Here is an 8,985-nt window from a genome sequence, read left to right on the forward strand (position 1 = left end):
TGAAAGAAGCTAAGAAGTTAAGATAAAAATCCTAATTTGACTCATTGTTTTTAATGTGATTTTGGAAGCCAATTAAATTGTTTTAGCTTGTGTATTTTCTCACTTGTTATTAAACTTGTTAAGGTAAAAATCCTAATTTGACTCACTTGTTATAGTTGTTTTGCTATGTATTTTCTTATATTTCAAAAATACTATGTTGTTATTAAACTTGATTAATCATAAATGATGATTAAAGTGATTTTTAATTATATATGTTGGTATCATGTGCCTTGTATTGAGGTTTGGTTGGTAATCTATATTTAGGATGCTAGAGGTTTGGTTTAAAGGTTTTGCTTGGTTCTATAATTTTATATCTTGCTTTTAAAAGGTATTAAGTGAGTAAAACATAAACTTGAGTATTTAAAGATTTTAAAGTTTCTTAATGGATAACTTTGCTATACTTTATGTTACTTTAATTTAATTGGAGGTTTTATCTAAACTAATTAAAACATTGCTTATGTAAATAAGTTATAACTTAGTTAGTTTAGATATAAGAGATTGTTTGTGCATGATATATTATGATATGCAAAGCTGTCCATGTAGGTCTAAGCCCATGTCACGCCATGTCTTGATATAAAAATAGTCCATTTATGTTGTCCCTTGTTTGGATAAATTCTACCTAACCCAAGAGTCCAAAATATTGATAAGCTATTCTTTTTATAATGAGGGACCACAAGTTGATTTAAATGGCATGTTTCCTAAACTTGTTTAGCCTACTTGAGATGCCTAAATCTATTTTAAAGCCCATTGTTGAGAATTTCCAAATTTTATCTTCTAATATCCACAACCCAAAGTGAGCTTTAAGCCTATGAATTCTTAACTAATTTTCGTGTAAACTTTTAAAATAACCATTCCATTGACAGCTAGCATGTCTTAATATTTAAGTTATTTTTTTGTAAGTTGAGGTGAGGAGTAGTCATTTGGGTTAATGCTAAATATAGAAGGGACGTTAAATTGTAGTATCGTGGCTTTCTCTTTTAAAGGAAGAGCTAAAGAATAGTGTATGAGTATTAACACGCTTATGTCATTTATTGGAATAGGACCTATATTGATGATGGAAGTATCGAGGAGCGTAGAGGTAAGTAGCTATGACTATAATTCTTACACCAAGTTCTCTTTATGAAAAAATGTCTCTCTCTTATTGCAAATATTCTTCTAAAGAAAAGATTAAATGAATATAGTATGTACAAGCCCTTTTTTTATAGCCCTTGTTAAGCACCCTATCAATTATAATTGTGCGTATGTGTATAAAGTAATGCATGCACGTAGGTTCTAAGTCATGAGATTTTCATACATACTCTCTCAATAAACTTATTGATTATTCCTATATATAGTATAGCATGAAAATGTATCTTATTCATTAAAATGTGTATGCATCGAACTAAGAAAGATGATGAAAATGTTTTGATACAAAATGAGACGTGAGGCTCACGCCTTACGCTTTAAACAATGCTTTAAATAATACGAAGAAAGTGCTTTAAAATGTCCCTATGATCTGATGCTTTAAATGATGCGAAGAAAATGTTTTAAAATGTCCCTATGAACTGATGTTTTAAATGATGTCATGAAAAATGATGTTTAAGCTCATGCCTTTAAATGACGTTTTCTTTCCATGAATGAACGGCTGAATGAAAGGGCTGAAAAGGAAAGGATGAAATGAAAGAAAGAAAAGGACTGAAAGGAAATAAATGTGTCTATGTATGAAAAGACGTAAGGGCCATATGAATAAAAAGGGTACCAAAGGAATGTGTAGATTACAATGCCGGTAAGTAGTACTGGCGGTGCACCCAGTGCTGCCCCTTGACTGAAAGGGATTCACAACTTGTGGCCATGGGTGAAATCCAGGTCCAAAGGAAGACCACTAACCCTAACACACGGGTCGTAATTGTGTGTACTGGACAGAGAAAGTGAAACATGAAAGTATAGTTATTTCTTAAAATGTTTATGTATGAAAGTATGGCTTATTCCTTAAGCAGTTTATGCATGAAATTATTGTCAAGGATTTACAAATGTTTATGTATGCATGTTTTCAAAAGAAAAGATTATGTGATTAGTAAGTTAACAGCATGGTGTACTACTTACTGAGTATTAGACTCACTTTGTGTTTATGTTTTAAACATCAAAGTAATGACGAAAAGGCTGGGGAGCAAGGCATTACTGTAGAGGGAGAGGCAGACGCTTAGTGTCTTCCCTGTTGGTTCGACCTTGTATGGATGATGGGTTATGTTTATGTATAGACATTTTATGTTAGGATGGACTCTGAGAGTCTCTTATGGGTGAATGTTTGAATAGAATGTCTATCAGGTGTTCCCTTTATTAAATTAGAAATTTAGAATACACGTGTGTCATGTTCATACTGATCGCATATTACTAGAAAAAGAAAAGAAAAGAAAAGGGACAAGTATGTACGTAGCGACGCCCCTTCCCAGGGCGGGGTTGTTACAAATCAGGCTTCTCCTCAATCATCTGAAGCCAACTGTTCATCTTGTCGTTGAATGCTGGTCCTGACACAACTTCTATCATTCAGGAGGAATGGTAATGGGTCCACAAATGTGATATTTACTTGAAATCTGAGTAAGTTAAGCAACCAACTTACACAAAGATAATATATGCATGATTAATGAGATGCATGCTATGCAGAAATATCCATATTTGTCTCCCATCCAGATTCCTCAATATTTTTAGAAAAAAAACTTTTATGCACATTCTCATTCAGAGAATATTTCTTTTTCACTTCCACATTTCAAAAACATGACATTTTGAAAAGGAACATTTCATTAGGGGTGTAAAAATCGATAAAACTGGCTAGGACCAATGCAGACCGGCCGCTGGAGTACGAAATCGACTAAAACTGGCATAGAACCTGTCGGCTAGCCGTAGAAATAGGTTGCAACTTATGTCAGCCAGTTGAACCAGCCGATTATCTATATATATATATATATTATACATGTATAAAACGACGATGTTTCATTGAAGTAAGTGAAACGGCGTCGTTTTAAAACCACGATTTTGAAAAAAATATATGAAACGACGGTGTTTGGTTTAATACACCAAACGGTGCCGTTTTGGGTTAGGGTTCAACCCTAACCTCCAACACCCCCCCCCCTCCCCTTTATCGTTTTCACTTTGCGCCATTTCCCTCTCATCTCCCTCTTAGCTCCCTCTTTCTCTGATGCCATGTCCCTCTCATCTCCCTCTCAACTCTCAGCTCTCTCATCTCCGTTTTGGCTCTCTCTCTCAAAGATTCTCTCATCTCCAATTCATTTTTCTAGTTTTTGTTGTGAAATTTGCACACTGATATTTGTTGTGAAGTTATTTTATGGGTTTATGAAGTGAAAAAGAACGGGGACACTGATAAACCAATGGTAATTGGCGAAAACTACGCCGGTCGGTTTTATCCCCCTGAATCTGCCGATTTCAGTTGGTATCACCTCCTGAAAAATATGTCGATATGATTTCGGTTTTGGACTGAAACCTCACTGATATGGTCAATTTTCACCCCTTCATTTCATACTTTATCATTTAAAAAACATAACATCTTTTCTTATTATTAACATCATTAACATAACATATGGTGGCAACACGGTTCCTCATATGCATCGTTAGCACTTGTCGGTGACCGTAGTACAACTCATGTAACAGTATATCTTTGTCTGCAAACATCATAACCCAATGCATGGGTAAGATAACATTCCATCATAAAATTTCATTAACATATGCACCCACCAGCATTAGGTGTTATAAATGTCTTCATTCTGACATTCTTTAAAAAGAATCCATTTGAAGCTCGTTGATGGTTATTTGTCAACCCAGGGACTACCACTCCATTCTTATTCACTTCTGAGTGGACAGAAGAGTTCCACTAAGATAATTCTTCATCCTAGCCTTTGGGGTCGTAACAAAATGTGTTTTTCATGTTGTGCTTGAAAATGTTTTTCATGACATTTGTTTGTCAAGTGAAAATAACAATTTCATATGATATGATAAAATGGTGAAAATTACACGTCATGTAAGCAAGTAAATAAATACTCAACATATCATATAACAAAATCACATTTATATCATGAATGTGGCATTTATACATAAATCATAAATAAATTATCTAAGAGTAAGTTAGAGGCTAACTTACAAACTTTCTAAAGTTTTTTAGAGAATTGGTGCGGCTGTAATTAAAGTTATTCTAAGTTAGGAATTACACCAGTAAGGAATATATTCATAATCAAAAGGGTTCACAAATCCATCTTTATAAAACTACCCCTATACTTTTCAAAATCTCCACTAAGGCCCTAAATTTTTACTAGTTGCAATTGGGCCCCAAAATTAACCAAATTTCACAAACCCTATATTTTCTATGTTCTAAATTCATCTATGACCTTAGAAATTCAAAAATCACACAACTACTATGTCAAAATCATCCAACCCGTGGCATGCAATTTGGTGACCAATTTTTTATTTCAAACCTATAGCTTCTATGCATGCAGGAGTGATCCAACTCTATTAAACATAAATCTATAAAACTAATCTTGGAACATATTTACAACTTAGAATAATGCCACATGAGTTCATCCCAACACATAGGCATTGAATAACAACAAATCAACAAAAAACCATCAAACCGTGTATGCATGATGCTTCTAGCTTCTCTTTTTCAATGCAAGTTTTAAAGCCTAAAAAAATCATGCATTTCAACCTAACATGATGATAATTGGTTCCTAAAGTTTCATAAGGTGATCCTTGAAGAAACAGAACATGATATGCGAAGATCATTCTCATACAAGTGCAAATCGAATACTTAGATGATCAACACAAGATATAGATTTATAAACCTATCATGACATGCTTGTTTCCTCAAATTTAAACCTTCAATAAATCACCCAAGACATTAGTAAAACATATAAAATCATATCAAGACATGTCGTGGCTAAATTGCATCCCAAAACAATTTATTCCATCAAAACTCCAAATCCGAATCGAAATGCATCTCTTCACGTTAAACCACATCTAACTTAATCAAATCTTCATTCTCATGCCATAAATTAAAGCCTAACATGTAATCTAACACTCGACAAGAGATAAGGTAAGAGTAAGATCACTTACCAAAAGTCATGGCCTTTGAGCTCTCAAAACTCAATTCACTCTAAGAACCTCACTCAAGCTACTTGGTTTCAACTCTTTCACACACTTTGAATGCTTTTCTCTCAAGAACACCAAAGGAAAGCTAGAGATAGTTGTGTGCAGAAAGGAGGAGTGAAAGGCTTATTTACAGGACTCAATGGAGGGTGAGAGGCAAAGAGGGGCGCTGGTCTTGGATGACGGGAAGTGTCGTGAGTGGTGGAGTGTTGAGTGCATTTTTCAGAGTTGTCATGGCTTGGCCAGTTGAATAGTGGCCTAAATCTTTATGATTGAACCTTGGTCAAGTGCTAGAAGGTTTCCATAGATATAGGGGCTACATTGGTGCAGAAAATAAAACAAAAAAAAAAAAAAATCAAATGTGACAAACACAATGGAGGCCAACAGTTTTGAATATTGTCTAGATTTTTTATCCTCTTTTGTCCCATCTTCTTGGTCTAATTTGTGGGCATTATGACCATCATTTGAAGGCTTTTTCAGGTGAGGGAAAGAGGCAGGGATTGCTACGAAGTAATCATGCTTGAACTGAAAAAATAAAGAGATGAAAATGGAGGTGGTTTAGCCGAGTGATTCAAAGTTGTGCCTCTCCTTGAGCCAATCAGTTGGGCTGCCTTAGGGAGGTAATTAGGCAAGAAAGCACTTGAGTCATTTAAAGCACTTCAAAGGTAAAAAATGACAAGGGTGGTGGCATGGAGAAGTGAAGCAAATTGGTGCAAAAATTCTTTGAAGAATCAAGGTGCAATCGGTTTGAATTCAACTAGTTTTCTAGGTGAATAGTTGGGTTTTTGTTTTTGTTTCTTTAAACTACTTTGTACACTCACTAGTTCTGATTTTAGGGCACATCATGAGGTTTGAATGGTGCAGAAAATATTCGGAAGGAGAGTGGCTTTGGTGGTTTATTGAAGGGGTTGCTTGGTTTTGCACCAAGTGGTCGATTGGTGGGTTGTGATAGCATTAACATGTCTTTGGTTCATGAGCCATGGGTTGGGTTAACCCTAACTGTCAAGAGTTTTCTCAGAGGGAGGCAAAACAAGTGCATAAAATAAAAGTTCGAGATTTGAAATTATGAAGAAAAGGGTTTCAAGAAAACTATGCAAAGTCATGATGTTTGAGTTACCATTCATGAGTGAGATGCATAGTGATCTTAACTCAAGTTAGGAGTCTTACCATGGTTGGAAGAAGACCCTAGGGGCGTGTGGTTGAGCTTGGATTAAGTGGAAACTATGAAGCCCCAAACACCTATTGGGATTGGATGGTGACTAAAGTTTCGGGATATGTAACTCAAAGTTACATACCCCGATACATGATAGTTAAGATGCGATGCACCTATTGTAGTTCTAGCAATAAGTAATAAATCGTAGCTGAACTCATGTAAATCTAAGTAAGATTTAGAGCAATTTTTCTTATTATCATGTTACCATAAAAACTAAATATCCCAAATGATTTCATTGTTTGAATATCCCAAAATACAAGAGGGTTAAAGCAACAACTCAAAACTAAGCCCTCTTTTCACTACAAATCCTTTTAGGATCCATTTCAAAATCCTACAAACCTTCTCTAATTCCCCTTGTCCTTGTTGATTATCTTCCTCAACTCCTCAAAGAGTTGTAGCACTTTAGTTATGAATTGATTAGCGGCTTCAAGTCTCACCTTTAAGGATGGCTCCTTCGAGTGCTTAGGGCTCTTCAGGGCCTCCTTGACTATACGGGGTATTGGCTTCTAAGGCTTCCCCATACCTAGCCTATTACCAGTAATAATTTCTTCCATTCCAGGTTGGGAATGATACTGAAAACTACCACGGTGAGATTTCAAGAAATCTCAATAAATAAGCAAACAACATACAACAGATAACATAGGCATATAAAGACAAACCATGAAATGAATGCAAGGATATGTACTTGACACGAACCTTTGTTCATGTAATTTGACTTTTCCAAACATGTAATGGAGATCCGTTGACTTTTTAATAAAAAAATCTTTTCCATTTGCACACTGAACAATATGCATATAACACATCTTTAACTCATTCCCTTGTTTACTTCTTGTAACATGTAATTTAGATACCTCACAGCTCCCCTATATATCGTTGGTTTCCCACTAATTACCATATCATCCAACAGCTCACTTGACTATGGTGACTACGTCATAGTCCCTACTATGTAGCAATTTGCCATCTCGCCTTCATCGCATATAACACATGTGACACCCACTAACTTTAGGTGCTACCCTACTCTGGTATCATTTCCACAATGAGTCATTTGAGTCCCACCGACGGTACTTTGTCTACCAGGGGCTACCACTCCAATTTACGCACTCCAGAATGGATAGAGGAGTTCAATTAGGACATTCACCAATCCTAACATTTAGGGTCCTAATAAAAAATGTACAGAATCTTTTCATTGAAAATAATACAGGACCCAAATGCATGTGACATGAATTTATGAAACTTTTCTTTTCATGCAACATGTGAACATGTAAATGCCGAGAATCATGTAACCATATAACACAACATTGACCATCTCATGTTACGACTTGAAAATATTAGAACAGTCAAATACTTAGTTCACAAACATAAGCAATAGCAATAGAGGCATATAAAAGTAGAAGAGTAATATCTTAAACTCGAAAACATATGCATCGCCTAATCATTTGAGACTTGCACAAACGTGTTATAGCAAACAACTTGAACCAATATTTCTAAGCATACCTGAAACATCATGAACAAGTAAACATAGCAAAAATATCATGCAAATTCGATTACAAGGCATCACATAGCCAGAGATTATCATCAATCAACTAGTTCATATGATAGCACATAAGAATGCAAAGTTCACTTGGCATATACAAATATTATCCAAAGTAGGTTGAGAGTCCACTTAAAAATATCTGAAGCAATACAAGTTTCATGATCAAGCAAGCTAAAAATATAATTTGAACTATTAGACGTAGTAATCAACACAAACCCTAGTCCGAGTACGTGTAGGTGTGTGTTGTGTCTAGGGTCTACTCCCCAATGGTTTGTGAAACCTAATCCATGGCTAGAATGGCTCTCCATGTATTCAATCTTTACTCTTAAGGATGAAACTCTATAGAGAATGGAACCCTAGTTTGAGCTCAAAGTGGTGGTTGTGGTCTCTTTCCCTTTCAAAGTTCTCATGCTCACGTGTATATAATCTTCCTCTTGAGGAAAAATCCTAGTTCAAACAACCAAGCGAAATCCTCCAATCCCCTTCGAGCCTAGGGATGGAATGCGTGTTCCTTCACCCAAACCGAACCCTTTATTTTCCAAGAGAATCCTCATGAATGTGTGTTTCAATAAAAAAAAGGAACGTGTAGAGATGTAGTGGGTGTTACCATGTGGGTCTTCTCCCAACGTGGATTCCTTGCTCCTCTTTTCCTCCATGTGGTTGGATGGGTGGAGATGGTAGAGTGTAGATGGTGTTTAGATGGAGAGAAATAATGAGAAAGTGGAGAGGTGAACTTCTATCCAGGGTGGGAGGGAGAGAGAGAGAATACGAAAATGAAATGGGCAGTGTCCCCTTGGTGTGTGTCTCCTTTGGGCTCCGGCCTTTAAGCTACCTCTTATATAGACCACCAAGTTCCCACCTTCCCATGAAATAGAGAATCTCAAAAGTTGGATGCATGTATGCCATGTGTCACTAGTCTCTTAGCCTACACTTAAACCCTTCCCCTTCTTTCGGGATTGTTCTTCCTTGAGAAGTCCAAGTGACTTATGTAGCTTGTGTGACAAGTGGCTTGCCTTCTAGTTTAAGAAATTCGAATCCATAAGTGCCCTTAAGCATGTGACACAAAGTG

This window comes from Juglans microcarpa x Juglans regia, chromosome 8D, assembly GCF_004785595.1.
Source record: "Juglans microcarpa x Juglans regia isolate MS1-56 chromosome 8D, Jm3101_v1.0, whole genome shotgun sequence".
NCBI lineage: Eukaryota > Viridiplantae > Streptophyta > Magnoliopsida > Fagales > Juglandaceae > Juglans > Juglans microcarpa x Juglans regia.